The sequence below is a fragment of the Rattus norvegicus genome, chromosome 2, assembly GCF_036323735.1.
Source record: "Rattus norvegicus strain BN/NHsdMcwi chromosome 2, GRCr8, whole genome shotgun sequence".
NCBI classification, from domain to species: domain Eukaryota; kingdom Metazoa; phylum Chordata; class Mammalia; order Rodentia; family Muridae; genus Rattus; species Rattus norvegicus.
In genome coordinates, this window is record NC_086020.1 from 149,811,000 (window position 1) to 149,834,533 (window position 23,534).

Sequence of the window (23,534 nt, forward strand, 5' to 3'; positions counted from 1 at the left end):
CAGAACTGAGACAGAATTATTTAACAAATTTCATTATACTGACATTGTAATAGGTCACACTGTATATATGAATTTAAGTAAAATTAAAACTCATACATAGGAATATAAACTTTTTAAAAGTCCTTTAAAGTTTAACCATCCAAATGAGTGACACTTCAGTGTTCTGAGAAGACATTCTTCAATTGGGCACTGTTTCCTGCTGGGCACTGAAACAGTCCATCAATTCTTCAAGGCTTCAGTAGACAATTAAACAAATCAAAAACTGTAACTGTGAAGCTGTTGAGAATCCTTCAAAAAGAACAGGGCAACCACAGTGAACAATGAACAGATACGCCCTTGTTCTACCTAACAAATCATTCCACCAGGGGTCAGCAACCACCAAAAGACTAATTAAAATGTTAATAGATATCCCATTAACTTTCTCCCTTGTGCCAGAGTAAACTTGAGGTGATATGGAATTTAATTACAGATGTACTCAGAGACTTTTTTTTGTCTTCCCTTTTTCAAATCTTATTCTTCTCTCATTCATTATATCTGGACTGTAGTCTCTGTTTCTCCCATTTTCCCCTTACACCTCTCCTCTCCCCCAGATTCACTTCTCTTCCATTTTCCTTCAGGAAAAGACCAAGCCTCCCAGGGATATCAACCAAACTCTCAGAATAAAAAGATAGAGAAAGATTATGCACAATCCCTCATATGGAGCTGAATAAGGCAACTCAGTAGGAGGCAGAGGGTCCCAAAAGGTGAAAGAGTCAGAGATACCCTGACATCCCCACTTTCGCTGTTAGGATTCCCACAGAAACCTTAAGAAAAAAATATCATAATTTATATGCCAGGGGACCTAGCTCAGGCCCATAAGGTCTGTGTTTGCTATTTCAGTCTCTCTGATTCTCTATGAGGCCTGCTTAGTTGATTTTGTGGGCCTTGTTCTCTTGGTATACTCAATCCCTTGCCTCCTATAAACCTTTCTCTTCTACTTCTCTCACTGGGTTTCCTGAGCTCTGCTTAATGTCTGGCTGTGGGTTTCTATATCTGCTCCCATTAGTTGCTGGAGGAAAGCATACTGATGATTAATTGAGCTAGGTACAGATCTATGAGTATTGCAGAATTATCATTTCATTGATGGATTTTTTTTGTCGTTAATTTTTAGCTTTTGGCTTGGTTGGTTGGTTGGTTGGTTGGTTGGTTGGTTGGTTAGTTGGTTGGTTAGTTGGTTGGTTGGTTGGTTGGTTGGTTGGATTTTGGTCAGTTGAGTTTGGTTCTACCATAGGTCCCTGGGTGATCCACCTTCCAGTTCCAGCCATTGTGTGGGCCTCAAGTTAAACTAGTCATTGAGTGGTCATTCCCACCATTGTCCCAGTGCATCTTTCAGGCACGACAGGTTGTAGGTCAAAGGTTTTGTGGCTGGGTTGGTGCCTCAGTCCCACCACTAGAAGCCTTGCCTGGTCACAGAACATGACTGGTTCTTGTTAGGGTCAACCTCATAGCTTCCAGGAAGTTTCTACTGCACTAGGTTTCCACATGGCCCTCCCAATGCCACCCTCCAATTTTAAATTTCCTAATAAGATAATGCAGATTCCACAAGAAGGTATTACTTCAATTAATGCATACAACAAATATGCCAATTGCCTTAAAGTCCTAGATTTCAGATATATTAAATGTGAATATGGACAAGTCCATTCCAAGAAACCCAATTTTCTCCTTAGTTCGAAGACAAGATCCACGTTTTTGAAGAACAGTTCATGGCAGAGGAGTTAAACTAGAAATCTTCCTTATGTCTAACAGTGGAATCAGAAATCAGTAAAAGAATTTGGGTTGGTGAATTCCCTCATCACCAAAGAAGCTTATCACCAGGAAATTCTTCAGTCCAGACACATGATAGGATGCACACTGGTGATTTCCTAAGATTGATTTTCTACTCTAGTTACACTTTCCCTGCCCGTGTGGCAATAATAAACATGTTATATATGCCCAAAGACCTCATTAGAACTGTGGAGACTAGATATCAATTCATCAAGAGAGTTCCTAGTTTTAGAAGAGGTGCTGCGCCTGACTGGGAATAGGCTCTCATTATTAACAAGGAAGCAAACAATTTGTAGTGTGCTTTGTGCCTTTGAGATCTGTGATTGATTAGACTTCAGGATTCTAAGAAGGAATATGACCCAATTAAGCTGGGGGTTTATAAAACACAGATGAGGGAGAACTGAGGATTTCATTTTAAACCTACCCCCTGGGGTTTTAATAAAATATGCAGCTGCCATTGGTTGACACAGGATGCCTTCTTTGTGCGTTCCTAAGAAAGCTGGACACGCTTTAAAGGGTGTAGAATGTCTGCCTTATCCCATGGGCCCATATCTGTTGGTCATTTTTGGAAAGTAAGCCTCAAACAATAAGCAAGGAGAGTTTACATTTATGTCCAGCATAACAAACAGATTTCTGGTTCCCTGCTAAGTCCACTCAATTAGTGGTGGCTGCTTTTCTGTTCTGTGTGGAACAGAAAAGCAAAGTAGGCTGGCTTTGCGGGAAAGGGCATGGCAGTTGACGTACATTTATCACAGATGATGAAGGAAAAGCACTGTCTCTGACACTGTGCACATGCTGATCTTCAGGGAGTCAACAGAACAAAACTGAGACCCAAGGATCACTTCAAGGAATTATGATAAAGGATCAAATTTCCATACCAGAAAGGAAGACATTGTAAAGTGTGTGTGTGTGTGTGTGTGTGTGTGTGTGTGTGTGAGAGAGAGAGAGAGAGAGAGAGAGAGTTACTTTTAATGTCTTCATAGTAAAGCTTTGTATTCATGCGTTCACCTGTGCAATAAATATTCATTTTTGTTTATATACACTATTTTAATTCAGAAGTAAAAACAGCCCTATCTATGGAGTACATGGTGTTTTGACACAGACTCTTAAATCAAGCTGTTTAACTTATCTATTACCCAAATGCTGTTTTGGGTAATAATACTTAAGTCTACTGCTGTACAGTTTTCAAATGTTAACAATGGTTGCCACTGTTATGTTAGCCCTAAATGTCTGTCTTTTCCTCTATTTTCCAACCTCTCACTCACTCCAGCCTAAGCTAACCAACATTGTAACTCTCTATTACGTGGAGTTCAACATTTTGAGATTCCACGCAAGTGTTAGTCAGATTTTTGCAGTTAAGACAGATACTCACAAAAATAATTTTAAAGGAGTAAAGGTGTATTTTAAGCCGTGCTTTTATCCCAGACTTGCATGCCCCTGTTGCTTCCCTTCTCTGTGCATAGTGAGGCAAAGCATTGCAACAGGGAGCCTGAGGTGGGGCAAAACCCACAGGAAGCAGAAAGATGGGGTTAGACAGGACCAGCAGCTAGGAAGAAGCTTCAAAGGCCTACCTCCCGGGTCTCCCTTCCTCAAGCTAGGCTTACGTCCTTCAGCACATGACCTGGAGAGATCATTTCAGACTTAAATCATGCAGCATGTCAATGAAGTCCTGAAGCGTACTTCTTTCAGTGTCTGGCTTATTGTGATTAATATAATGTCTCTGGATTTATCTGTGCTGTTGCAAATGACAACACTGTCTTTAAAAAAAAACGTAAGAGCATTCCACTTTATGAATCTATTGCAACTTTTTTATTCCGTTAATTTATTTTTGAGCATACAGGTTATTTGTGTTCTTCTACTAATTATAACAGCATAATTTATATACAATTTATATATAGTACATATATAGTACACATAAGCAGAAATTATAAATGGCATGTTATGTTTAATAATAAAATGATAAATAGTTTTGGTTACGTTATTTCATGAGCTTGAAGACATAACAAGAAGCAAATCACCAACACTTGCATTCTATGTGAGGAAAAACAAAAATATAGTTAAAAATTTTACATGTGTGGATGTACTAAAGGCTAAGACCAAATAAAAGCACGGTTATTGAGGTTGCCTTTCATATGAAATAGTAACGAAGGAAGGCTCCCATGAAGGTAGCTTGGGAGGCAAGCCTGAAAGGAGTGATGAGACGGTAGACCCTTGTGGAAGAGCAAGACATCCACAGAGGTGAACCCTCAGAATGTCTGAGAGACAGCAAGGGATTCCACGCTCTGCCTACTAAGGTATATCATTGGAAAAATATCAACATTAACTCGGAGAGGTCAGAGCAGCCAATGAGGATCCTGTTCCTTAGGACATTGAATGGTGCTGTCCCTCATTCTGAAGCAGAGTTATTGAAAATTCTGAGTTCTGAGTTCTGAGGACAGTAGACACCTGCACAATGAAGCAATAGGCAGAAGTTAACAGATGTCTTCTCATCTCCTTTGTCTGTGTATGTATCTGTCTATCTGATTTTAGTGCAGCATATGCACATCTGTGTGTGCCGATGTTACACATTCACGTACTCTGAGGAGGTCAGAGGAAGACATTGGTCTTTTGGTCTATAACTCTCCACTTACTTACTTCTATGAGAAAGGGTCTCTCATGGAGCCTGAGGCTGGGCTGGCAGCTAACAAGCTACAGCAATTCTTCCGTTTCCACACTCCATACACCCCATTAGCACACACCCCTGCACAGTAGTAGGATCATAAGGGGTCACAAGGCCACAATCCACTTTTTACATGGTTGCTGGGGATTCAAACTCAGGTTCTCCTGCTGCTGTAGCAAGCACAATTACTCTGAGCCGATCTTGCCTCTTTAATATTTAAATACATTAAGTTGCTTGTGTTGTAAATTTAAAATAGTTTGTGTTTTGATTTAAATCTGATTAATAGAAATTCTCACAAAACTACTATATAGGTACAATAAAGTCCTTGTTGCATAGAGGAAGAAACTGAGCAGCCTGCTCACATCTAAACAGCTAGTAAGAGATGCAGACTCAAAGGTAGGCAGTCTGGCTCCAGAGCTTGCTGGTTAATAATCTTCTGTGCTTACAGGCATCGAGTATGTCTTTAAACTGGGCAAGATCCAGCTCTAATGTTGAGAAGAAAGAACAATGAGACAGGGTCACCAATAAAGACAGTGAGAAAAAAAATGAATACGACAGGAGAACCAAGAGAAAGACAGACTAAAAACCATGAGAAGAAATTGTTTCAAAGAGGGAGAGAAAGAAACATCATGATAGTTACTGCTCGAAGGTCAGGTGCAGTGAGCCTTGAGAAACTAGCCTTGAATTTGACCACACAGTACACTAAAGGTCTGGATAAAAACAGCTTTGAGATAAAGGAAGGTTCAATTCAGGATGTGTTCATAGGATGAGAAGAAAGAGCTGGTGAATATAGACAACTCTGTGTGTGTGTGTGTGTGTGTGTGTGTGTGTGTATCTCTGTCAAGACTATGTGTATGTGTGTCTATGTGTATGTGTGTCTATGTGTATGTTGTCTCTATGTGTGTCTCTCAGTGTGAGTATTAGGGCAATGGGTAGTAGTTGAGGATGGAGTAGGAACATAAATTCAGGTTTGTAATATAAAGCAGACAATCTAATGAAGAAAAATGATGACGGAGAGGAAAGAAAAAAGAAACCTCATACTTGGCTTTCTAGTAGTTCCAAACATTTACATAGGTGTTTGCCATATAAATGGTCTGTGTCTTTCTGTGAGAAAATGGATTATAGCCTCCTTTCCAAGAATGTTATATCATACCTTCTCAGGTCTCATGTATGAGAAATTTGTCTAAACTACTGAACTCTAAATCACACATAAAGCCCAGATTTTAATAGCCATGTGGTAAGGACACTCTGACAGCTTTTGAACTAGTTTCAGAAGCCTTGATAGTCAATACCTAACATAGCTGCTTGAATACAAGGACTTTGCCAAGTCTCTCAGATATGTGCCATGTCAATCAAACTATTTGGAGAGCTATATGCAATTAGAACTCACTCCGTGCACCCCATCTACACTTGGCTATATTCCCTGTGAGACTAGTTCTTGCCATTTGTCTAAGTGAACAGGGCCCCCTCTGCTATATCTCTGTCTGGCAATAACCCATGTGATTCATTTCAATTTAATCATAGACAGTACCACTCTTTGTTTGTTTGTTTGTTTGTTTTTAAACTCCAGATTTTATTCCTCTTTCAGTCCACTCTCCAACTATTCCACATACCATATATCCTCCCTGCCCCTCCCTTCTCCACAAGAATGTCCCTATCCCACCCACCCCACCAGATCTCTAAACTCCCTGGGGCCTCAAGTCTCTTGAGGGTTAGGTGCATCTTCTCTCACTGAGGCCAGACCAGGCAGTCCTCTGCTATATATGTGTTGGGGACCTCATCTCAGTGGGTGTATACTGCCTGGTTGGATCCAGTGTCTGAGAGATCTCAAGGGTCCAGGTTAATTGAGACTGCTGGTCCTCCTATAGGGTCGCTCTCCTCCCCAGCTTCCTCCAGTTTTTCCCTAATTCAGCCACAGGGGTCAGCAGTTTCTGTCCATTGGTTGGATGCAAATAGCTACATCTGACTCTTTCAGCTGCTTGTTGGGTCTTTCAGAGGGCAGTCATGATAGGTACCATTTTTGTGAGCACTCCATAGCCTCAGTAATGATGTCAGGTCTTGGGGCCTCCCTTTGACCTGGATCCCTCTTTGGGCCTGTCACTGGAACTTCTTTTCCTCAGTCTCTTCTCCATTTCCACCCCTGAAGTTCTTTTAGACAGGAACAATTATGTGTCAAAGTTTTGATGTAGGATAGCAACCCCATCCCTCATTTGATGCCCTGTCTTTCTGCTGGAGGTGGACTCAACAAGTTCCTTCTCCATGCTGTAGGACATTTCATCTAGGATCCCCTCTTTGAGTCCTGAGAGTTTCTCACCTCCCAGGTCTCTGGTACATTCTGTAGGGTCCTTCCAACCTCAATCTTCCTTAGGTTGCCTGTTTCCATTCTTTCTGCTAGCCCTCAGGCCTTCAGTCTTTATCCCCCACCCAATATCAGATCATCTTCCCCACTCCCCTTCTGCCCCCAACTGCTTTCCCTTCCAGACCCCTTCCTCCCTCCCCTTTGTGGTTGCTTTCTTCTCCGTCCCAAGTGGGAGTGAGGTGTCCTCACTTGGGTCCTTCAACTTGTTGACCTTTTTGAGTTCTGTGAACTCTATCATGGGTATTCTGTATTTTTTTTTATTTTTTGGCTAATATCCACTTATTAGTGAGTACATACCTGGCATGTCCTTTTGCGTCTGAGTTATTTCACTCAGGATATTTTCCAGTTCCATCCATTTGCCCACAAAACTCAGGATGTCCTCGTTCTTACTAACTGAATAGTATTCCATTGTGTAATTGAACCATATTTTCAGTATCCATTCTGTTGTGGGATGACTGGGTAGTTTCCAGCTCTTGCTATCACAAATAAGGCTGCTATGAACATAGTGGAAAACATGGCCCTGTGGTCTAGTGGGGTATCTTTGGGTAAATCCCCCAGAGTGGTAGCTGGGTCTTCAGGTAGATCTAGTTCCAATTTTCTGAGGAACCTTTAGAGTGATTTCCAGAGTAGTTATGCCAGTTTGCAATCCCACCAGCAATGGAGGAGTGTTCATTTTTCTCCACATCTAGACAACATGTATTGTCACCTGAGGTTTTGATCTTAGCCATTCTGATTGGTGTTGTGTGGAATCTCAGGGTCATTTTGATTTGCATTTCTTTGATCATTAAGGACTTTGAACATTTCTTTAAGTGCTTCTCACCTATTCGAGATTCCTATGTTGTGAACTATTGGTTTAGTTCTATACCCCATTTTTTGATTGGGTTGTTTGTTTCTTCTGGTGGTTAGCTTCGGCCCCAGCCTGTGGGAGGTTCAGCGGAGACCTGAGGAGGGGCTGAAAGAATGGGGCACAAGAGGTGCAAAGGAAAACAAGTCATTTGTCTGATCAAGCTCTCAAAATTTATTTCAGGGCACTGGCTTATAAAGACAAGGAAGTGGGAAGTCTACAGGGAGCCCAAGACAAATTCATCACCATCACCACCCTCCCATTGTTCTTTTGGTTCCTGTGACCATAAATTGCAAGTTGCAGGTGTTCTAATAAGAATAGGTAACTGGCTAGGTCTCCCAGAAACAGAGGCTATATAAATGGGCCTGAAACATTCCTGAGAACACTGCTGAAACAGAGGGTGTGTAAGTGGGCTTGGCTCCCCACAAGCTTCTTGAGTTCTTTATATATTTTGGATATTAGTCCTCTATCGGATGTGGGGTTAATGAAAATTTTTTTGCAATCTGTAAGTGCTGATTCATCTTATTGACTATGTCTTTTGCCTTACAGAAGCTTTTCATGAGGTCCCATCTATCAACTTAGAGTCAAAGCCATTGGAGCTCTGTTTAGGAAATTTCCCCCTGTGACAATGAGTTCAAGGCTCTTTTCCACATTCTCTTCTATTAGATTGAGTATATCTGGTTTTATGTTGAAATCCCTGATTCACTTGGATTTAAGCTTTGTGCAAGGTAACAAATATGGGTCTACTTCCATTTTTCTACATACCTATAGCCGGTTAGACCAGCACCATTCATTGAAGATACTTTCTTTTATTCATTATATATTTTTGGTTTCTTTGTCAAAGATCAAGTGGGCATAAGTGTGTGCTTTTATTCTTGTTGCTCTATGGCAATGATTCTCAACCTTCCTATTACTGCAACTCTGTAACACAGTTCATCATGTTATGCTGACCCCCCAACCATAAAATTACTTTATTGCTATTTCATAATGGTAATTTTGTTACTGCTAAGAATAACAATGTAGACATTTTTGGAGATAGAGGTTTGTCATGGGTGCCATGACATATAGCTTGAGGACCCCTGCTTGATGAGCATTCTTTATCATCAATATTTTGTCATATATCAAAGGATATCTTGTTCAAAACAAACGTTCAAGAAATCATCCTTAATTCTCACCTTTCCACAGCAAATGCATGAGAAAATATTATTGGTTTTAAGACCCATACAATCCTTTATCAGTATAAATCTATTTTCATTACTTCATCAATATGTGAGATTTTCATAATTGCAACTACTTACTTTATGGTTTAAATTTGGAAATCACTCTAGCATTCCCATTGTCTTCCTGATTTCTCTTCTCTGGACTCTTGTTTTACAGTCATCACTTCTAGTCTTGTCCTCACTATTCTTTTATGAGACACCTTTTTTACTGGTGCTAACACCAGATTGCAGTATGCATTTTGTGGTCTAGCTGTGGTTCCAAGTCCTGCGATTCCTCCCTCTCAGAGTGTCTAGAAGCAGCAGCATACCGGGAAGCAGAGTCCAGAATGGGTGGGGTCCTGCAGGACCCCTGTGCTGCTGGGAGTGAGTGCGGGGAGTCGGGGAGGTGGGAAGGGTGTTGTTCTCCGAGGATCTTAGTGTTACAGTTCTTCTATGGAATGGCTTAGCTTCTGTGCATAACTTTATTAAGGGTGGGCTTGTACGAATACACTTTATTTAGGTAAACCAGGGGTTAATATGGGCCTTGGAGAGTGGAAGGAATTTTCAAGGTCGATGAAAATCTTTGGTTAGAGTTTTAAAGTTTTGTGAATACCTCATTTGCATGGAGAAGCATTCCAGGAATCTTGCTGGGTGGGTTCTTAAAGGAAGGCAGCTAGGGAGGAGGCTGAGGGGGGGAATCGAACTTGCTGTTCTGCCAAGGACTACAAGACTTTCCCCAGGTAGAGGGTATGGGGATTAAGGTTTTCCAGACAAGATCAGAGAAGGGGAAGCCATGCTAGTACAAAAAGTCCTCCATTTTGCACCAACTCAGAGAAGCTATCTGTTCTTGGTAGACTTCGACCTTAATTAGCAGGGTTTCCCCACACTAGGTCATTTACTACATGGAAACAAAGCTCATCTATGTAAACTCCATCCAACTTAAATGCTTGAAGTGTTGAGCTGTAGTAAGTGTTTCTTGTCCATCTTTCCAGCAAGTCTCACAGGGTCTTTAACCTGGAGAATCCCATACCTGTTCCTGCATCAGCAGCCTTAGTAGAATGTCCTTCTCCAATTGGCCAAGAACTGGAAAAGTAATCCCTGTGCACCATGTCTTCATCCAGGATACAAGACCCGAGTAGTGAAGAGAGCAGATCCTGACTTAATACAGGGTTCATATCCTACTTGGTGAAACCTCCAATATTTGTACAATCTAAAATGTACACAATGTGGGAGGGTCATTCATTAAGGAAAAGTACTATACAAATGTGCGTGCAGAGTTAAACTTTGAAAGAGGATGTTTATTTAGAATGAGAACAGAAATGTCAGCAAGTTTCTGGGCCTTGGAGACGCAGAATCCTACCTTTGCCTAGTCTTTAGGCAATGTAGGAAATGTCTTCATGGAAAGGTCTCTGGATGCCCATCTGCCGTTCTGACCCTAAATACATCTCAACTTTCCTGAAGTCCCAACATCTCAGGAAGATTCACGAAGCTGATTGCCTTTTCTTACAGGGCAGAAGTCTGTGTGGTCTTGACTGTCGCAGAAGGGGATGGAAGAAAACTGTGTGCTCTACAAAGGATTTTGTGAATTTGACACTCAGTACAGGAAACACACACACACACACACACACAGAGAGAGAGAGAGAGAGAGAGAGACAGAGACAGAGACAGAGACAGAGACAGAGACAGAGACAGAGAGAGAATGAGAATGTAAGCAAGACTGAACCAAGCTAAGAAAAAACCATAATGGACAGAGTAAAAACAGAAATGTGTAAAATGGGAAAGAATATTTGCAAACCATGTGTTTGAATAGAAATCAATCTTTACAATAATAATACCCATAAATTCATAACAAAATTGCAATATTCTAATTTTTAAATGATGTAAGGACTTGAAAGAATAGTTTTCCTAAGAACACATTTAAATGGCCAATAGATTGGTGGGAGGATAGTCAAGTCACAAATTCCTATGGAAAATCAAATCAAAATCACATTGAGGTGTCACCGTATGCCTGCCAGGATGTCTGTTATCAAAGCGTGAGGAGCCATTCAAGCCACCTTTGTTAGGAGTACAAAATAGTGCATCAGTGCAGAAGACAAGAGTTTCCATGCAGAGACAGTGCACTAACCAGCAATTCCACTTCTGCACACTGGTCAGAAAGCATTAAAAACCATCATGTCACAGAGTATTTTTATATTCAGAGCAACTACTCACCACCCAAGATTTAGGAACAGTTTCAATGTCTATTAACAGATGAATTGACAAGAAATGTGAGTAAACATAAAATTAAATAGCATTAAGCCGTTTCAAAAGAAAGAAGTATTTTAATATATAACGATACATGTAATCTTAAAAACATTATAGTGGTGATAAGATTAATAAACTCATAAAAAATACCAGCATGGGTGCCCTTTACTAGTCATCAAAGTAGAATTTGTATAAATTAAACTGGGATGGTTGACATCAGGAACTGCATGGAGAAACGGTATACTAAATATCCTTATGGAAATAAAATGGAAAAAATAGAAGAAGGCTGCATCGCATTTCTTATAATGCAAAGCTGTTTTGGATCACTAAGAATCTATAAAAAAACATTTAAAAAAAGACTTACAGAAAGATAAACAAAACTGATAAGAAAGAACAACTATGCTGAGTTGAATAGGTGTGGTCTATGGGAGGGTCACTATTAAGACTGAACCCCCCAGTGAACGTGATTGTTGGGGGGAGGGCGGCAATGGGGGGAGGATGGGGAGGGGAACACCCATAAAGAAGGGGAGGGGGAGGGATTAGGGGGATGATTGCCCGGAAACCGGGAAAGGGAATAACACTCAAAATATAAATAAGAAATACTCAAGTTAATTAAAAAAAAAAAAAGAGTTTGGTCTTATTGGAGGAGGTGTAGCCTGGTTAGGGTGTGTCACTCTGAGGGTTGACTTGGAGCTCAAGCTCTGCCCAGTGTGAACTCAGTCTCCTCCTTGCTGCCTGTGAAAGACAGTCTCCTCCTGCCTGCCTTCAGATCAAGGTGTAGAACTCTCAGCTAATTCTCGGGCACCATGTCTGCCTGGATGCTGCCATACTTCCTGCCATGATGATAATGGACTGAACCTCTGAAACTGTAAACGAGCCCCAATTAAATTTTTCCCTTATAAGAGTTGTCTTCGTCATCATATTTCTTCACAGCAATGAAACCCAAACTAAGACAGCAACTAAAACAGGTTTCTGTTACTTTGATCTGGGAGAGCAGGGTACCTACAGATCATCTTACAGGGAAATAAAGCACAACAATCATGCTGCCAAGGTACTAAAACTCTAGGGTATCTGTTTAAACCAGTGGTGGCTCGCAATCTTCTAACGCTGTGACCCTTTAATACAGCTCCTAAAGTTGTAGTAGGCCCAATCATAAAATTATTTTCATTACCACTTCATAACTATAATTTTTCTACTGTTATAAATTGTAATATCTGATATGCAGCATAGCTCATTAAAATGTTATTTTTATAGATTCTTAGCGATCCAAAATAGCTTTACATTATAATAAATGTGATACAGCCTTCTTTTATTTTTTCCATTTTCTTTTTTTTGAATGACCAAAATCAAATCTTTACTTTTTATAACTGTATAAATGTGATCCAAATGTGTCCACCACTAGTTTTTCCGAAAGAAACATGCTATAAATGAGCAAACTATAATTGCTCACTGATATGTATGAACTCCCTAGATGTCTCATTGGGCTTAATTATAGGTCACTCACAGTAATAGCTTTTTAGTATCAAGTGTAGCATGATGTTAAGTCACTTTAGCTCTTACACATACATGTTGCACTTCTGGCAGATAATGGAGAAAAATTTGCAGCATTACACTGTTAAGCTAAGTTGCATCCATCCTTTTAAATGGTGTCAATGTCAACATCATCATCCTTGTTGTAAGACTTCAGTTTCAACTTTTGGTACACTAGCAGTCTTAGAATATATCACTTCAATATTTTCATCTTCGTCTTCTTCCTCACCACCAGAAGAATCTTCCTTCGCTTCCTTCAACCATTTAATCAATGGCTCTGCTTTGCCACAAATCTCTTTGGCAAGTTCTTTTGAGACATATTTCTTAGAGGCCTTTTCTGACCAGCTGATAATGACCTCTTCTTCTAAAATGTCTGCATCATACATCTCCTTCAAGATATGTGGAATCTTGGAGATCAGCTGAGCTTGATGCATTGCTACCACATATTCCAAACCATGAAGGTGGTACCGCTGGGCCTTTTTGTTGTTAGGACAAAAATCTTAAAATGGCGCCTGTATTTCTTAATTTACTCTCTTATCTTCTCATCAAAGAGAACTTCTGTCAAAACAAGAGGGCCCATGGCTTTTACATCTAGTCTTTCTGCCTCAGCCACAATGTCTTTATCAGACAAATCAACAATGCCCTTTTCTTTCTTTTTTTTCTTAACAACATCGAACAGGATGTTAACATGCTTTTCTACAGTTCTTTCCAAATCATCGCTAAGTGTCAGACCTTTTGCATGGTCACTGATTTCATCCATTCTGGGCCTTTGAGCTTCCTCAGTTGTATCCTCCCCCCAATCATCGTCTTCCTCTTCTTCCACAGCATGTGGAGGACTAATTTCATTTGGTGGTGGAGGTGGTGGTGTCTCACTGGTGGATACAGAGCCATTTTCCTTGTCCTTGCCCTTTCTATCTTTCTTTTCTTTTTCTTTCTTTCCTGTACCAGTGTCTACAAGGAAGTGAGAGTCGCTTAGCTTTATTCTTTATGTATTACTATCAGACTCAAATCCTACCCTCTCACCATTGTAGTTCTCTGCAGAAAAAGCCAACATGATAAAACACAGCTTGGAATTCTGAAGGGAGTGTCTGGTAAGCAAGTAAGAGGACTTGTTCCTGCATAAGAAGGAAGTTCAGATTCTCAGCACTCATATGGTGGCTCACAACCATCCATAACTCCAGTCAGTTCCAGGGGATTTAATACCTTTCGCTGGTCTCCTGGATACTGCATGCATGTGGTACAGACATACCTGCCCACAGAATACCCATGCAAAAATACACTTCAATAAAACAATCCTGCATGCCTTTCATCCCAGCACTTGGGAGGCAGTGGCAAGCAGGTGATCTCTGAGTTTGAGGCCAGCATGGTCTACAAAGTGAGTTCCAGGACACCCAAAGAGATTACAGAGAAACCTTGCCTTGAAAAAACAACAAAAAAGAATTCTGAAGGTATTCAGACTTCAAATAAATTTACTAACTTCATGGCATAGATTATAAAATAAGGTGAAGCAGTACGTATTGGAGTTATTAAAGATTAGGAGGTTTATATTAGGTAGTTTCCCCCATGAATTTAAACAAAACCACATCTAAAACCAGATCAACAATTAAGAGAGTTTGTTTGAGCCTACAAAACGGCTTGTCTTACGGGGAAGAGAACACCGGAATAGGTCAGACTTTCTTCCTATAGCAAGCTCAAATTGTGTCAGACAGTTTTGTTCATCTGCCACAGAGTGTTGCATGCAACCCATTTTATTTTCATAAGGACATTTAATATACAGGTTTCTCCATGCAGTTCCTGATGTCTACCATCCCACTTTAATTTATACAAGTTCTACTTTGATGACTAGTAAAGGGGATCCATGTTGGTATTTTTATGTGATTATTAATTTTATCATCACTATGTTTTTAAGATTACATGTATTGTTATATATTAAAATACTTCTTTCTTTTAGAAACTCTAAATGCTATTTAATTTTATGTTTATATCACATTTCCTTGTCTATTCATCTGTTAATAGACATTGAAACTGTTCCTAAATCCTAGGTGGTGAATAGTTGCTCTGCATACAAAAGTGCTCTGTTACCAAAGGGGTCACAGCCCAGAGGTTGAGAGCCACTAGTTTAAACACAAGTGCAAACTGGAATATGAGTGAAAACAAAATGAAAAGAGCTCAGTTTAAAAAAGGAGACAGAGAGCTTCAGATGAGAAGACAGGAGGATATGAATGCTTTGTGTGCATAAGTGTTGAGTCAGAAATACCAATGAGCCTAGCCTGTGCAGTCTGGTTGTTTGTGGAAGTCTACTGACTGAGAAAAATTATTGTCAGCACTATAGTACCTACAATCTGGCATGAAAACTTAAATGTTCCTAAACGTTTATTAAGTCAGTTTGTCAATTTTCTTAAAATTGGATTCTGTCACATTATAGGAACTCTATTAAACCCTGATATCATTTTAAGAAAAGAGTATTTTAATTTGAGAGTCTAAGAAATTCCTTCACAGAGTTGACTGGGTTTTTTTCCTCATAGTTGTTTCTCCCCTCATTTCCTCCCTTAACTCCAACTCCACTCCCACTCCCTACTGCATCCTTCCAGTTTGCACAACCCCAGTCTACCAATAAAATATATTTTATTTCCCCTTCCGAGAAGAATCATGTGCCCTGCTCCCAGACCCTTTCTCTATACTAACCTCTTTGGGCCAACAGATTGTAGATTGTAATTTGGTTATCATTTTTTAATGGCTAATACCTATATGAGTGAATACATACTATTATTTATCTTTCTGGGTCTATGTTAGTTACTTCAGAATGATTTTTTAGAGTTTCATCCATTTCCTTGCAAATTTCAGAATGACACTTATTAAAAGAGCTGATTAGTATTCCATTCTGTAAATGAACCTCATTTTCTTTATCTGTTCTCTTATAGAACATCTAGGTTGTTTCCAGTTTCAGACAATTATTAGTATAGCAGAAGTGAACATGGTTGAGCAAGTGTCCCTGTTAGGATAAAGCATCATTTGGGTGTATACGCCCAAGAGTATATAGCTTGATCTTAAGGTAGACCCATTTCCATATCATATTTCTGAGGAACCTCAGATTTCCATAGTGGCTATACAAGTTTGCACTCCCATCAGCAATGGATGAGTGTTCCCCTGGTTCCCATACTTGCCAGCATAAGCGATTACTTGTGGTTTTGATCTTAGCCATCCTGACAGGTATAAGACAGAATCTCAGTGTAGCTTTGATTTGCGTTTCCCTGATGGCTAAGGATGTTGAACATTTAAGTGTTTCTCAGTTATTTGAAATCCCTCTATGTTTAGATATGTTCCCATTTTCAAATTGAATTATTTGATTTTTTAAGATCTAGTTTCTTGAGTACTTTATACGTTTTGGATAGGAGTCTTTCATCGGATGTGAAACTGGTAAGAAAAACAAAACAAAACAAAACAAAACAAAACAAAGCCATTCTGTTGGCTACAACTTTGTTTAATTGACTGTGTCCTTTGCCTTACAGAAGCTCTTCATCTTCCTGAGGTCTTGTTTATTGGTTATTGATTTTAGTGCTTGTGCTACTATTATTCCATTCAGAAAAGTCTTCCCCACGTGCCAAGGAATTCAAGGCAGGAAAAGACTTTCTAAATGGAAGAATGATAGTGCAGGCAAAGATTTCTGTTAATCAACATGCCTGTCTTTATGCCAATACCATGCTGTTTTTATTACTATAGCTCTGTAAGTACAAGTTGAGGTCAGGACTAATGAGATCTCCAGCAGTTCCTTTCATCATTCAGAATTGTTTTAGCTACCTTGACCTTTTAGTGTTTCCATATGAAGTTGAGAATTTTCAATTCAAGCTCTGTAAACTGTGGTGGAATTTTGATGGGGATTGCACTGAATCTGTAGATGGCTTTTGGTAAGACAGCCATTTTTATTATCGATCCTGACAATCTATGAACATGAGAGATCTTTTCATCTTCTGCTATCTTCTTCCATTTCTTTCTTCAGAAACTTGAAGTTCTTGTCATACAGATCTTTTGCTTGCTTTGTTAGAATTTCCCCGAGATAATTTATGTTATTTGAGGTTATTGTGAAACTTGCTTCCCTGACTTCCTTCTCAGTCCGTTTGTCATTTATATAGAGAAAAGGCTATAGATGTTTGTGAGTTAACCTTGTATCCAGCTACTTTGCTGAAAATATTTATCAACTGTAGAAGTTAACTAGTTTAGTTTTTATGGTCACTATATATACTGTCATATCATCTGCAAATAAAGATACTTTGAATTCTTTCTTTCCAATTTGTATCCTCATGATTCACTTCAGTTCTCTTACTGCTTTAGCTTCAACTACTATATTGAATAAATATGCAGATACTGGAAACCCTTGTCTCATACTGAGTTTAGTGAAATTGCTTGACTTTCTCTGCATTTAGTTTGATGGTAGCTATAGGCTTGCTTTAAACTGCCATTTTGGTTTTGTTTTGTTTAGGTATGTCTCTTGTATCCCTAATCTTTCTAGTACTTCTTAGATTTCAGTACTTCTTGTTGTTAGATTTTGTCAGAGGACTTTTCTGGCTCTAATGAGATGATCATGTGATTTTTCTCTTTCAATTTATGTATATGGTAGATTACATTTATTAATTTTTAGTAGGTTGAAATATTGCTGCAACTCTAGGGTGAAGCCAATTTGATCATAGGGAATGGGCTTTTTGATGTGTTCTTGGATTGAGCTTGCAAGTATGGTATTAAGTATTTTTACATCTATATTTATAAGAGAAATTGGTCTGCAATTCTCTTTCTTTGTTTAATCTTTAAATGATTTGGATATCATGGTGATTGTGGCCTCATAAAATGATTTGGACATGTTCCTTCTGCTTTTATTTTGTGCAATAATCTTTAACTCATCTTTAATGGGCTGCTAAAGTTCTAGACTAAAGCCATCTGATCCTGGATTTTGCTTTGTTTATTCCTTTAACTTTGGGAAGTGGTATCTATCTGGGATATTATCCATTTCTTTTAGACTTTTCAATGTGATGGAGTACAGGTCTTTAAAATGTGTTCTTATGATTCTCTGGATTTCCTCAATGTCTGTTGTTGTATCTTCTTTTTCATTTCTGATTTTCTTAATTTAGGTCTTCTCTTTCTGCTTTTTTAGTTAATTTGGATAAGTGTTTATTGATCTTCTTTTCTCAAAGAACCAACTTTTTATTTCATTGATTCTTTGCATTGTTCTCTGTGTTTCTATTTTATTGATTTCAACCACATGTTTGATTAATTCTTGATGCCTACTCTTCTCAAGTGTGATTACTCCTTTTTGTTCTAGAGCATTGAGATAGACAATTAAGTTGCTGGTATGAGCTCTCTCTAGTTGTTTGTTTTAATGTGGCACTTAGTGCTATAAACTTGCCTCTTAGAACTGCTTTCATCGTGTCCAATAAATTTGGCTGTACCATGTATTCATTTTCATTGAAGTCTAGAAAGTCTGTCATTTCTTTCTTTCTTTTTGTCTGTCTGTCTGTCCTGACCTGTTTTTCATTCAGGAGAGAATTACTCCATTTCCATGAATTTGTAAGATTTCTGTTACTTCGTTGTTGCTGATGTCCAAACCTGTAGTGGTATGATTGATGCAAGGTTTAATTTCTTTTCTTTCTTCCTTTCTTTCTTCCTTTCTTTCTTTCTTTCTTTTGCCCATTCTTTCTTTCTTTCTCTCTCTCTTTCTTTCTTTCTCTTTCTTTCTTTCTTCCTTTCTTTCTTTCTGCACAAGACAGACTTGTTTTGTTCAATTTTGGAGAGAGTTGTATAAGCATAGAGAAAAAGGTCTATTCTTTTGTGTTTGGGTAAAATGGTCTGTTAATATCTGTTAGGTCCATTTGGTTTATAGCATTTGTTAAGTATAGCATTTCTCTGTCCATTTTTTTTCTAGATGATCTGTCTATTGGTCAGAGTGAGATATTGAAGTCTCCCAATATCAGTGTGTGAGAATCAGTAAGCTATAGCAGTATGTTTTTTTTTCTTTTACAAACTTGGGTACCCTTGAGTTTGGGGCATTGTTGTTAAAAATTGAAATGTTATCTTGGTAGTTTTTCCTTTGATGAATTTGCAGTGTCTTTCCCTATCTCCTCTGATTAGTTTTGGTTTGAAGTCCCTTTCATTAAAGTGGAGACATCAGCTTTTTTCTTAGGTCCATGTTCATGAAATATTCTTTTTCAACCCTTTATTCTGAGGTAATGTCTATCTTTGATGTTGAGGTGTGTATCTTTGAACCAGGAAAAAGATCGTTCCTATTTTTAAATCCAGTTTGTTAGCCTGTGTCTTTTATTGATGAACTTAGACCACTGATTTGAGAGCAATCCATGGCCAATGGTTGTTGATTCCTGTTATTTCATGGTTGCTGTTGCTGGTGGTAGTGATGGTGATGTGTGTGTGTGTGTGTGTGTGTGTGTGTGTGTGTGTGTGTGCACATTTCCCTTCCTTTGACTTTGGTGGTATGGGATTATTTATTCCTTGTGTTTTCATGGATATAGTTAACCTCTTTAGGCTGTAGTTTTCCTTCTAGACCCTTCCATAAGGCTTGTAGATAAATAATGTTTAAATTTGGTTTCTTCATTGAATATCTTAATTTTACCCTCTATGGTGGTTTACAGCATTTATGGTTCTAGTAGTCTGGGCATCTAAAGTTTCTTAGAGTCTGCAGCACATCTGTCCAGGCCTTTCAGAGTCTCCATTGAGATGTCAGGTATAATTCTAATAGATCTGCCTATAAATGTTACTTGGTCTTTGTCCATTGCAGCTTTTTATATTCCAGCTTTGCTCTGTGTGTTTGACATTTTAATTATTATGTGCCGAGGGGACATTTTTTCTGGCACAATCTATTTGGTGTTCTGTATGCTCTTTTGTACCTTTACAGGTATCTCCTTTGTGTTAGGAATTTTTTTCTATGATTTTGTTTAAAATGTTTTCTGAGTCTTTGATATCATTTCTTTTCCTTTTTCTATCCCTTTTTATTGTTAGATTTGGTCTTTTCATAGTATCTTGGATTTCATGGGATGTTTTCTGTGAGGAAATATTTAGATTTAACATTTCACTGATACATCCATTTTTTATATCATATCTTCAATGCCTGAGATTCTTTCTTACACGTCTTATATTCTGTTAGTGAAGATTGCCTCTGTAGTTTCTGTTCAAATTCCCAAGTTTTTCTTTTTTCAGCATTTCCTCAGTTTGTGTTTTCTTTATCCATTCTACTTCAATTTTTTAGGTGTAAAACAATTTTATTCCTTTCCTTGAACTGTTTGTGTTTGTGTTTCCTTAAGGAATTTATAAACTTCCTTTTAAAGACCTCCACAATCCTCATACAAGCAGTTTTGAGGAATGATTCTTGGGGTTCAGCTATTTTGTGATAATCAGACCTGCTGCAGTAGGGTTGCTGGGCTTCAGTGGAGGAGACATGAGGTCCTGGCTGTCAATGATTGTGTTTTGAGGATGGCTTCTAGGATCTCGACTTTGGATGATTCTAGGTCTAGGTCATGATATCTGCTTTTGTCTCTTGTTAGGTGAGTGTTTTGTTCCTTGACTTGTTCATTACCTGGGCTTTAGGATAGTGGTGCGCTATGTACTGCCTGCTGGACTGTCTCCCTGGCCTGCTCAGCTACTGTGTTCCCAGGGTATGCCTGCTCTTGTTGAAGGCTAAATTACTGGGATAAGTTGGGGGGGGGGGAGTTTGGGGAGACAAATCTTTGGGGTGGTGTCAGAGAGAGAAGGGAACAGGGTTTCTGCTACAGAGCTGGCAATGAGAGTAGGGAATGGGACCTGAAGGAATAGAGATAAAGTGTGGATTCACCATTATCCTACCTGTTTTTCAGGGCAGGAGTGTCAGGACCGGGTGCCTGCTGTGTTTGAGGGTTGGGACAAAGAAACAAGACAAAGAAACAAGTGGTAGGAGAGAGGTTAGAAAGGTAAGATGGGAAGCAGGGAAGGCTGCCACAGGTATTCCCCTTCACAGCTGGGGATTTGACTGAGGAAACAGATCTGGGGGAACAAAGAGAAAAGAAGAGACAAGAGTATCTCCAAGTAGTCTACCTGGCTTTCTGGCAAATGGATAGCATTTGGCTATTGGGTAGCAGAGGGTGCTTGCTTGAACAGGTGGCTAGGTTACAGCAATTAGTTGGGGGGAAAAGGTTAGAAGAAAATCTGTGGTGTTCACATGAGGTGGGAACAGGGGTAGGGAAGGCTGCTCCAGTTATTTTGATGAAGAGCTAGGATGATACTGAGGGAATAGACCTGGGAGAACAGAGAGCTGGGGGGTTGGGGGGGACAAAATAGACTGTCTTCATGGCCATGCTGATTCCTCTCTTGACATTTTATGAAGATTTAGAACAATCTGAATTAGTTTCTAAGAACATCTTATGAAATGATAAGGACCTAAGATAGAAGGAATTTAGAGAACAAATATAAAATGAAAATAACATTTTTTCTTCCTAATTCATAACCAGTCTTTCCAAAAGATAAGCTACCTAGAATTTTTTATGTATTCGTTAGAGAATAAGGGAAAGGAACACATACTAGTTTATACAGGCATGTATAACATTTTACATGAAATGAATTAAATAAAAATCTTTATATTGAAAGTATTTGTTGACAAATTATGTTTTGATAATTTATATAGTTTATTTTCCTATCCATAGAATATGCTTGTGATTATTTTTTATGTGCTCCCCAATAATGAATTTTCTTTGGATGATAGGAAGAGCTGAAGATTGACCTCAGGGTTTCATACACTAGGCAAGTTTTCTCCCACTAAGATGTCTTCAGCCCTAAAACTAGATTTTCAGTTGTATGGACATGGTAGGTAACAAAAGATCACTAGTTTTTGTTTTGTCAGCTTTGTTTATTTAGGGAATATAGCAAATATCTCTTCTTATTAGGGTTATTTATGTTAACTTTTCTGTTAAGAGTTTATCAACTTTGTTTTTTCTACTATATTATATATTCTCCCTTCCTCCCTCCCCCCTCTCTCTTTCAATCTCCCCCACCCTCCCTGTGTGTGTGTGTGTGTGTGTGTGTGTGTGTGTGTGTGTATGTGTGTGTGTGTCTATGTGTCCATGTGGGCATCCTCTCACATGTATGCACATGTAGTAGCCAGAAGTCATGTCTTGTGTTTGACTCTATTGCTCTCCAATTTAATTTCAAGATTGAACTTGAATTTGCCCACCTTCCTGTGCCTCTCTTTCCTCAACCTCACCTCAACTCAAGGATTCCTGTGCCTCCAAACCTGGCTTTTCATGTTAGGTAGGCTTTTGTTGTTGTTCATTTATAATACAATGCTTAAAGTATTTGCAAAGTAGACTTATTTGTTTGTTTATTTATTTATTGTCTGTCTGTTTACCATCTATCTATCTATCTATCTATCTATCTATCTATCTATCTATCTATCATCTATCATGTGTATGAGTGTTTTCTTGCATGTAAGTATGTATACCCTGTGTGTGCTTGATGCCTGAAGAGTTAAGGAGGTGAGGTTGGATCCCTGAGAGTTGTGAGCGGTCAAAGAAATGCAGAAAGCAGATCTATGTCCTCTGCAAGAGAAGTACTTATAATCCCCGAGCATTCTCTTAAGTCTCTTAGTCTTTTAAGAAACATCACTTATATGTGACTTTTCAACTTTTTTGCTTTGTATCCTGCCAATAAAGCCATGTCATATAAAAATTATATATGAAATCACATGTTTTGTCCAGTATTTTTATAATTTTATATATAAATCTTTGTTATATTTGGAAATTATTTAAAATTAACAATATGATTAAAGTCTACTTCCCCCTAATCTGTTAGAAAATTATTCAATATTTTTTAGGATTTTATTCTTTTTCCCCTAATCTGGACTTTATAATGGACTAATTCACTAGAAATAGCTATCTCAGTTACAGCACAATTAATCATGTTTCCTTTATCTATTTCTTTTATGACCTAAACTTTGAGTATTTTCATATAATTAAATATTTTACCATACCATAAACTAGTGATCTTTTACCACTTTGCTTTTCCAAAACTGTCCTTGATCCACTTGCATGTTTACTTTTATAAATTTATTATATCAATATTATAACTAAGGAATTAGAGTATTTTATTGAGTGACTTAAGCTCACAGGCTAATAAAGCATTAATTGATTGTTTTACAAAGTTGGCTTTGCCTACATATGAAAGAGGTACTGTTTTTTTTTTTAAATCAAGGTTAATGCCTTTGGAAAACACAAGGATTTCTCTTTGTTTCCATTTTACAAATGAATCTTTTATACATTTTCTCCAGTGTACAATTGCTTCTTTCCAGGAATATGTCTTATAGTCAGGAGGAATTCCATGTTCATTTCACGGCAGTTCTCTAGCTACTATTTATCCCTACTGAGTCTCAGAAGCATTTCTCTTCTGTTTTTAAAAGAAGCTTTTTAAATATTTTCTAAAGCTGTAACCATTTTACCTGCAAATGTTGATAGTTTTGTCCCTGTTTCCTATTTCTCCAGTATCTGTCCCTTTCCCCTCCAAAAGAAAATGGTTTCATAGACTGTCATGGCTGGGAGCCCCCACAGGAGCACAAAAGCTTGTGGTGGTCAATTAGAAGAGAGGGAGAGCAGGGGACCAGAATCTGATGGATGTCCTTTCCAGGACACAAATCAGTGATCTCACTTTCTTCCAATAAGTCACACCCTCTGAAGGGTCTGAAAGCTTTAGCCACTCTGGAACCCACATCAATAGTTTACACTACAGCACAATTTGTGGTCATTTACTCAGAATACTCATTTCTTCCTCCTTTAGCATTTACATTGTTCTTCATGAACACTCTTAAATAATAAAAGTAGTCTCAGATATGATTTTTTTTCTTTTACTGTTTGCATAAGTTGGACTCGTAGGCACCGA

General features: G+C 38.6%; 1 protein-coding gene, 1 non-coding gene and 1 pseudogene across 2 annotated transcripts in view; 1 reads left to right on the forward strand and 2 right to left on the reverse strand.

The window, feature by feature from the left end:
• Mme (membrane metallo-endopeptidase) overlaps positions 1-23,534 on the forward strand; it is a 150,556-nt gene that overhangs the window by 4,174 nt on the left and 122,848 nt on the right. The window lies entirely within an intron of this gene.
• On the reverse strand, positions 12,467-13,692 carry Eif5-ps3 (eukaryotic translation initiation factor 5, pseudogene 3; annotated as a pseudogene).
• LOC120101244 (small nucleolar RNA SNORA28) lies at positions 14,251-14,376 on the reverse strand. Its single transcript, XR_005501623.1, has one exon. It is a non-coding gene; the product is annotated as a small nucleolar RNA SNORA28 (small nucleolar RNA).